The following is a 9,073-nucleotide window of genomic DNA, read 5'->3' as shown; positions in this document are numbered from 1 at the left end:
TGGCTGGCATAGCTCAGTGGATTGAGCTCGGGCTGCGAACCAAAGTGTCGCAGGTTCGATTCCCAGTCAGGGTACGTGCCTGGGTTGCAGGTCATGACCCCCAGCAACCCCACATTGATGTTTCTCTCTCTCTCTATCTCCTTCCCTTCCCTCTCTAAAAATAAATAAATAAAATCTTTAAAAAAAATATGTTGTCAGTCTAACAATGTGAAGGGTGGCTGTTGTTTCAAAACAGTAGAGGCAAGGTAAACCTCGAGTTAGCACACTTGTTTACCACTTGTACTTCGATAAGCATCGTCCTGTTCGCGGAGGCTAACTTGGAGAACTCCCAGTTACACAGGTATACAGCAAATTTTTTTCTTTTTACCCTCAGCTGTGAACTTTGCACTCAACTGTGCACTTCTTTCTGTCTTTTTTCTTGCTTTCTTCTTAAAACATGAGCGAGCATAAATGTAGTCCCTCACTACCAGAAATCATGCAGTCAAGTTTCCCACATTTTGGGGAAATCGCAGCGGTCGGAACATCCGGAGTGCAGTGGGTGAGCCCTGTCCTGGGAAAACCACCTTCCAGATCATGGTATCTCTCCTACCAGGTAAGTATGCACATTATTTTTAGATTAAGTTCAAACCGTTCAGGATTGTCCGAGCTCTCTTCGGCATAGCAAGTGCCACCAGCAGTTGCGATACGACATATCCCTGCCTTTAGACAGTAGATTTGGCGTAGGCGATGACGGCATGCAATTGGAAAGATGAAGAAACAGAGCCGAAGTTACAGTCCCATCATTCTTTGGGAGTTTTCGCTTGTATTTAAAACTGAGAACAGTGAAATAGCATGTCAATTTTTATATATGTCTCAAAAATATATTCTGAGATATAATATTTTCAGTGCAAATTTTAGTTCATACTGGAAATATCTTTAATATTTATCAGTTCTTTTTAAATAGTTGTTATAAAACAAAGGAACAAATCAAGAAAATCATTATCACTGATTATCACAGAAACTGTTTCTGTGGTTTAGCGGATAAGGATGTGTTAAATGTTAGTATTTACATATACCTGCTTTAACATTAACCTTTTTTTCTATTTTGTCCTTATCTTTTGTTTGTAAGTCAAGTGACTCGCCCAGGATCATACAACTAGAAACTAACTCAGCAGAAACTTAAACTCACTTCTGTGTCTGATGTCAGTACTTCCCACAACCACACAATCACTTTCGGCATCTGTTCTTGCTCATTTTCCAACTGTAATTTAAGTCTTAGAGATCTGGGTCTAGAAGTTCATCTCCCAAAGAATTTTTTTTAAAGGCCAAATGTCTTTCAGGTGCAAATTTTATTTTGCACAAAAGAAGCCACGGTTGTTGTCTATTTCTTTTTTCCCAATGTAAATTAAGGTCTGTGAGACCTTCCTTACAGCTCATCTGTGAACTGTGGACTCCTCTGGAATGCTCTTCAGGGAATACATAGCAGAGCTTGGTGGGAACTAGACCAAAATCAGGAATTTTGGGGGGTTAGTCCCCCATCCTTGTAGGCTCATGGGTGAGGTGAGCCCTACACAGGAAATAATCCCAAAGTTAACAGCGGTGGCTGGGGAGAGACCCATAGCAGACACTTGAAGGTTTCATATTGGTGGCACACATCTGCATGGCCAATTTCATTCCGGTTCAATATCTAGATAGGCCCTAGGCATTGTCGCAAAATGGTCTGTTATGCTGCTAATGACAAAAACATGTCCAGGATGTTTTACATGTCCAGTGAAGGCATCAGTTGTTCCATAACTGTCTATTGGGTTAGCCAAAAAAGTCGTTTGTTTTTTTCCATACACCCTCTCTAGTAGCACTTAGTTGTCTTGAATTTCATTCGAAACAATTTTGTTAGATTATATTGTGGCAGCTGTCATATTAGAGTGCATTACCTATCAAAACTGGTGAATTTTTGTGTACCATTTTAGTATTGAAGATGGAAGAAAATAAGCCACATTTTTGACATATTTTTATTATTTCAAAAAAGGTAAAAATGCATCTGAAATGTACAAAAAGATTTTGTGCAGTGTATGGAGTAAGTGCTGTGACCTATCAAATCTGTCAAAAGTGGTTTGTGAAGTTTCATGCTGGAGATTTCTCGCTGGATGATGTTCCAAGGTCGGGTAGACCAGTGGAAGTTGATAGTGATCAAATCGAGACATCAATTGAGAACAATCAACATTATACCATGTGGGAGATAGCCAACATACTTAAAATATCCAAATCAATAAAGTTATTGGTGAAAATGAAAAAATGTGCCTTTTATTTTATGGAAAAAACTAAATGGACCTTTTGGCCAACTGAATAGGTTGTTTCTTCCCAGGCTGGCTCTGCCCTTTAGTGATGAATCACACCAATTTCAGGAAGCACATGTTAGTACTGTCTGCTTTCAAGGACAGGTACTCACGAGTTTTCTTTCTCCTCCGTGGGGAGGGAACATAATGTCTATACAAACATTTTATATTTCCTACTAAAGCATGCTAAACTTGGTGCATGTTGAACTTTAGCTTTAATTTAACACATTCTGGTCTAGCTAGCAGTGGGCCCTCAATGAACAGTTTCTGAACATTTTCTGGTCTTATCTTTGAAAAGGTTGTACGACTTAGCTTGAAAAATTTGGCTTGTTTGTTTACTAATTTGTAGAAGAATGAACTCAAAATGTCAGATGTGTGAAAAGCACAATATTTTAATAATGTATTAACAACTTAGCTGATAACACAACCCTGCTACGTTCACCCTGTGGCCTCCTGGCTACCTGCTTGATTCTGACACGCAGGAATGGCCGGGAGGCTCACATAAACTTGGCATATATTCCTTCTTTGACATCATTCAATGTATTTAAATGCAATGGTGTACCTAGCGTCAGACAATGTCTTCACCTCTGGGTTTTAATTAGATTAAGAGACCTATTCTAGCAGCATACAAGAATCCAGCCTCGCTCAGTTCTCACTGGAGTTTGTGGCTTCTCTGGAACACCTGGGTAGCCCACTCTGGCACTGTCCTTGTGCAGGCAGCCCCCTATCCCCCTCCATCCACAACAAAATTCACTTTCTCTTTACTTCTTCATAATCCATTAGTTCAACAGACATGTTGGCTGTTATTGACTTTTTCTGTTTGTGAGTTGATTTTTAAAAAACATTTTTTGAACTTCCCTTTGGGAGTACATTTTTATTTTTGTTTATTTATTTATTTAAAGATTTTATTTCTTTTTAGACAGAGGGGAAGGGAGAGATAAAGAGAGGGAAACACCAATGTGTGGTTGCCTCTCACGCACCCCCTAGTGGGGACACAGCCTGCAACCCAGGCATGTGCCCTGATCTGGGAATTGAACCAGTGGCCCTTTGGTTCGCAGGCCAGTGCTCAATCCACTGAGCCACACCAGCCAGGGCTAGGAGTACATTTTTAAACTAGAATCAGTCAGGATTTCACTTACAGTAATTGAAGAAATTGGCTTTCCTATTTTTAGAATAATGCATGCAAATAAATAAAAATTTATTGCTATTAATGAAAATTAAGTGATACTAGCTTATAAAATATGAAATAGGCAAAGTATTCACTAATATAAAATGCAAATGAGTTATTCCCTTGTTATTCAGTAACAGAAGGGAGGGATGAAAGAGCTAGCCTTCATTTTTTACTTGAAAAAACACTAAAATTGAACAAAATATGTCAAGATGAAAGCAAGTTAGGTTTTGGCAAAATGGGTGTCCCTAGGTCAGCAAAAATAAGCAATGTGGGGGTCTTGGTGACAATATAACTTCACTTCCTAATAATTACATGAAAATAGGAATTATCAATATAGTGTTCAACCCACAGATTTGTTATTTTGGGAAAAATAAGTTAGATTCTATTTTCATAGCTTACACCAAAAAATGTCTAGGTAGATCAAAGAATTAAATACATAAATATCAAGTTGTAAGTAGAAAAATGTGTACTTGCATACCTATCAGGTTGTACTCCTTAAACACAATTTCTCTCTAAATGGGGAAATAACATTCTGAGCTGAAAAGAAATGTTAGAAACTCAGGGAAATAGCAGGAGATTTAAAAACATTAAAATGTTTAAAATCTATATGAGACAATAAACAAATTAAAAGACAAACTAGAAGCTGGAAAAATTGTAACAAATATGATAAATGGTAAATATCTTTACCAAATAAAGGTCTCATATGTGGAAGCAAGGAAATGACCATGAATCTAACAGAACAATGGGCAGAAAATGTGAGTAGACAATCTTAAAAGAAGTAGCTAATCAACAGGCAGAAAGTACATGTAACTTCAATTGTATGCAAATTCATATAATAACAAATACCATATGCCCCATTCAAATAGTGTACACTATTTAAAATTAATTATAAGAAATTCTGGTCAAGGTTACAGTAAGATAAATTCTTGTTCACTATGGTACATGTACATTTTTAAGGTTTTTGGAATGAGTTCAGTAAAAATACCAGCCATTGGAAAAGTGGAGCTACTATTTGACATAAGGGTACCTTTAGGCTGATTGTATCTTTGGGATGTTTAACATGTTTTTGAACCCAGTAGTGGATTAAATTCAGGTTCAATTTTTCCTTTTTAGGTAAGGGTTAGCTTCCTATGTGGGGCTGTGTGCTTCATTTTGCATCACCTGAGGAGGCATGAAAGACCTGGCTGTCCCATCCTTAGTGATGACAAGTAACACAGTAAACCACTGAGCCTTTATATCTGGGAGGCCGTCTATTTCTTTATGACATATGTAAAATAATCAAAATCAGATAAAACAACCTGAGAAAGAAACTAAAAAACATACATTCCATTTATAAATATGGAGGATAATGTTTTTTCTAATGTATATTATAAAAGAAAATTTAATGTTAAGCATGTAGTTGGTGATATATATTTTAAAGATGATACAACTAGGAAGTAATCCCAAGAAGCCTTCTTTCCATTTTCTATACCACGTGGAAGAATTGTCCTCAAAACAGGTGAATCCAGAATGCTTCTAAAAATAGAATTACAATGCACTGGATTTTGGTCTAATTATCGGTCTAGGAATTTTCCAACACCAAACTCTACCACTCAGTCTAAGGAAGGACTCTATCCACATTTTCAGGTTATCTTCATTTACTCTCTGTCATGGGAGTTTGAGCCCCTCTGTCACCCTCTCCAATCTTTGTACTGCATGAAGTAGGCTGTTTGCCTCAACTTAGAAGATTTGAGTGGGATCCATTCTGTACATGAACTGGTAGAGGGGTTTTTTTTCCAATTACAGTTTATACTCAATGCTATTTTGTATTAGTTTCAGGTGCACAGCATGGTGGTTAAGAATTAGTACAGTTTTAATGGTTTCTTCTGCTAGGCAAGGGGCATTATTGCACATCACACTATAAGCTGCATGGTCTTAGATGTGATTCTTAAGGTGTGCTTGAAGATGTATACTTACCACACACCATATTGAATTATGGCATTTTTAAGGGTCAACAAAAGCTTACCATGTGGCTGGTTGACACACGATGCATGGAATTTGGAGGGAGTCAAATCATTTTATGGTAGAAGATTCCTAACTACACTAAAACATAGTTAGGAATATCAGGTTATCTGATATAAACCTATTTTGAAATTTTGAATTGTAACCTCAGTTTTTAGAATCTACCCTGCCCTCCAGGGCCCTGTCCTTCCCCCACTAACCCCATATGTTGGAGGGACAGAAAGTCCTCTGAGCCTGTTCATTAATATTTTAAGGGAAAAGTCTTATCCTTCTGTATGTATATAATGAAAACATCCTGAGAATATACTTACAGTTAAATGTGGACAAAATTTTTCTTGCTTGAATAAAATTAACCTGAGTATTATTTATTTGAAAAAAAAAGAAAGTATCAATTTGCAGTCATTAGAGTCTTGTGACTTTTTATAACAGACTTAACCTGTTTTAATAAATTGTATTTTTAATAAAGCTTAAACATCACACCTTGGCAAGGGTGATTCAGTGTAATATCAAAAATCCCATCTGAATTTTTTAATGAAGCTTGATAAGCTGTTTCCTAAACTAAACAGGAAAATCAAATGTACAAGAATATCCAGGAAATTTTGTAAAGAGCAATGAGGAAAGACTTGACTTTCTACAGAGCAAAAGATACTGTAAAAATATCAAAATTTAGATCATGGAATAATCTAGAGCAGTCTAATTCCTAGTGACAGGAAGTAAAATGGTGGTTGCCAGGGACTCAGGGGAGAGGGGAATGGAGAGCAGTTGCTAATGGGCACAGAGTTTCGGTTTTGCAAGATGAAAAAGTTCTGGAGATGATGGTGGAGATGGTCGCACAACAGAGGGACTGTACTCATTGGCACTGAACTGCACACTTAAAAATAGTTACAATGATAAATTGTATGTTATCTATACTTTACCCAAGAGAAAAAAATTAAAAATATATTAACAGCAACAGAAATCACGTGGTGCTGTCAGGGAAATTACAGTAATGGAAATATTGGGCCACGTACCTAGTAGCCTTTATACTGTGTCTCATGTTGGGGCTTGCACCAGGCTCTGCACAGGCCAATCTTCCACACACTTTGAACAACAGTAGATGTTCTGGGCCAAAAAGTCGAGGTGCCAGCTCACTTTCACTGCAGTCTGGTATAGCTTGAGAAGTGTTCTGTTTCTCTGGGCCTCACTCAAAGCTAACAATTTTTGCTTCTCCCAAGATGGTCTATAAATTATTACATCTCTGTCAAGATCATAAAGGCTCAAAATTAAGAGACTTATCTTTCATTGGGGAGCAACTATTCATGATGATTCAGACTACTGGACTCTCAGAAACTTTATGGATGTGATAACTGCCTGTTTTTTCTTGGGATATATGCCCCACCTTCAGCACACAGGTGTCTTACCAAGTCAGCCACGGTACCTGTTCCTAGCATGAGGACATCAGTGTGGAGGACCAGGACTGTGTCCTCCACAGGTGAGATAATGGAGGTTTCTAAGTACAAAACCGAAGCAGAAAACCGTGGAGCTAATACAAGCTGGAGGGAAGAATCTGAAAGTATTCAGCGGCCCCTGCCATGTGAGAGCAAACAGCTGCTTTCATTGGGATGAAGCACTGTCCAAATTAATAAGGGCACATCAGGGGCTATGGAAGAGACAACATCTGTAAAAGCAGATGCAATCTAAGTCGCCGTCATTCCATTTTCCCAGTTCTTCCTAACTGTGCATCAGCCCAATTGTCAGATAAACTGCAGATGTGACAGAAATCATCACTTGTGCAACTTCCAGGTTTTTGATGGTGGCGCTAATTTGCTACAATTCTCCCAGGGATACAGTATTACTCTTTGGTCTTTGGTTTGGGGGGAAAAAAAGAGGGGGAGGTCTGGGTTTTCCACCTCTAATAGCTCTCACTGCATGGATTAGGGATCCAGAGTAAAGATTCTGCCAATTTCTAAGTATATCAGTTTCAGTAATAAATTCAGGAACTTGGGAAATAATTGCCAGGTTCAAAATACCTTATCCCACAGTTTCTTTAATTCTATGATTTAAATAAAATAGAAGGTTGCCAGCTTCTCTCATTCTCTGCTTTTCTCTACATATCTGTGAGCGTAATTCTATGGGATAGTCCTAAAAGTGGAATGCCTGAGTCAAAGGGAAAGCACCAATTTCCATTCCATAAACAATGCATTGACTTACCAACCCGCTTGGTAAAATGGATATCTCATTTTAATCTTCATTTCTTAATGTTTAGTGATACAAAGAACTCTATTTAGGCTTTCCTTCCTCACCCCAAACAAACATCTTTGAATGTCCTTAAAGTTCATGCCCCAATGTGCCTACAATGAGATAGGTACGATCAGAGCACCATTTATTCTTCTCACTCTCCTACTTGAGTCCGCACCCTCCCTGATAGACCACGGTGGCTGTTAAGCTCTTGGTATTCTCCTTTTTGTAAGCATGTAGTTACTTAGTCAAAGACTACCAGTCTCTTTGGTGGAGGCCTGGAGCCAGAGTCAGTTCACCCTCGTGATGCCGCTGCTTCGTTTGCCTTGGAGGGCTGGCTCCCAGCTTCCGCTCCATTCTGGGTCTGAATTGACTCAGCTCTTGGCACTGGCAGTGGGCCGAGACTCTCTACAGCAGCGACTCAAGGTAGGGCTCCGTGTACTAAACCCAGACTGGCTTTTGTTGTTGTCATTGTCGCTGGTGTTGTGCAAATGAAATAAAACCACAATGGGTTGCCCAGTTCATGTCTGATCATGTGGACATAGTTAGGTAACTAACCTGCACCATACCAAGGAACACAGTAGTCTTCAAAATGAGGTGTATCTAAACAGACTAACAGGTAAAGTTCCCTAAAATACATTGGAGTGAAAAATAAAAGGTGAAAACAAATTCAAAATGTTACCATTTACACAAAACACACAGAGACCAAAACAGTACATATTTGCATGTGTACATATTGTACATAAACACACAGATAGAGTTCTCCGAGGATCCACAGCAAACTGGCAATAGCTGTTACACACAGGGAGAGTTATAGGATTGGGGGTGTTGGGAGTGGTAAAGAGAGGCTTTGATTTTTTTTTTTTACTCTTTATGCTTGAATTTTTGCCAAAGTGCTTTCAAGATTGGTTCATATAACATTAAGAAATAATAATACCTTTTAATCCAGAAGCCTAAGGAAAGGGGGTGGTAAGAATGTACCTCTTATCTTTGCCCAATTACAGTTTATTGTGCTTTTTCTTTCTTCTCATAATACTTTTCCTTTCTTCTCATAATACTTTGTGTTTTTCCTTTCTTCTTGTAATACTTTTAAATACACATTTTATTCCTATAGTATAATATTTATTTTATTATAATTACTATGTTTGAATTTGTCACACATCAGCCTTCCTTCTAGACCACGTTCCTGGTGGGCAGAGGGCCAGGGGTCAGCCATTCTCATGACAACGCCGTTCTGCATCTCCGGCAAAGCTTTGCACCAAAAGGTCCTCACTCGTGTGCTGAATTCAACTGAAATTAAAAGGATGGGAGAGGTTGTCATATAGAAATGTTTATACACGTGAATCTGTTTTTACGTAATCCTGCATGGAGT

General features: G+C 38.3%; 1 non-coding gene across 1 annotated transcript; it reads right to left on the bottom strand.

The window, feature by feature from the left end:
* Window positions 1-435: 435 nt before the first annotated feature.
* LOC114493463 lies at window positions 436-600 on the bottom strand. The gene has a single exon (XR_003684138.1). It is a non-coding gene; the product is annotated as a U1 spliceosomal RNA (small nuclear RNA).
* Window positions 601-9,073: the final 8,473 nt, after the last annotated feature.

This window comes from Phyllostomus discolor, chromosome 1, assembly GCF_004126475.2.
Source record: "Phyllostomus discolor isolate MPI-MPIP mPhyDis1 chromosome 1, mPhyDis1.pri.v3, whole genome shotgun sequence".
NCBI lineage: Eukaryota > Metazoa > Chordata > Mammalia > Chiroptera > Phyllostomidae > Phyllostomus > Phyllostomus discolor.
Note: the sequence above shows the minus strand (reverse complement) of the source record. Positions and strands in the feature narration are given on the sequence as shown.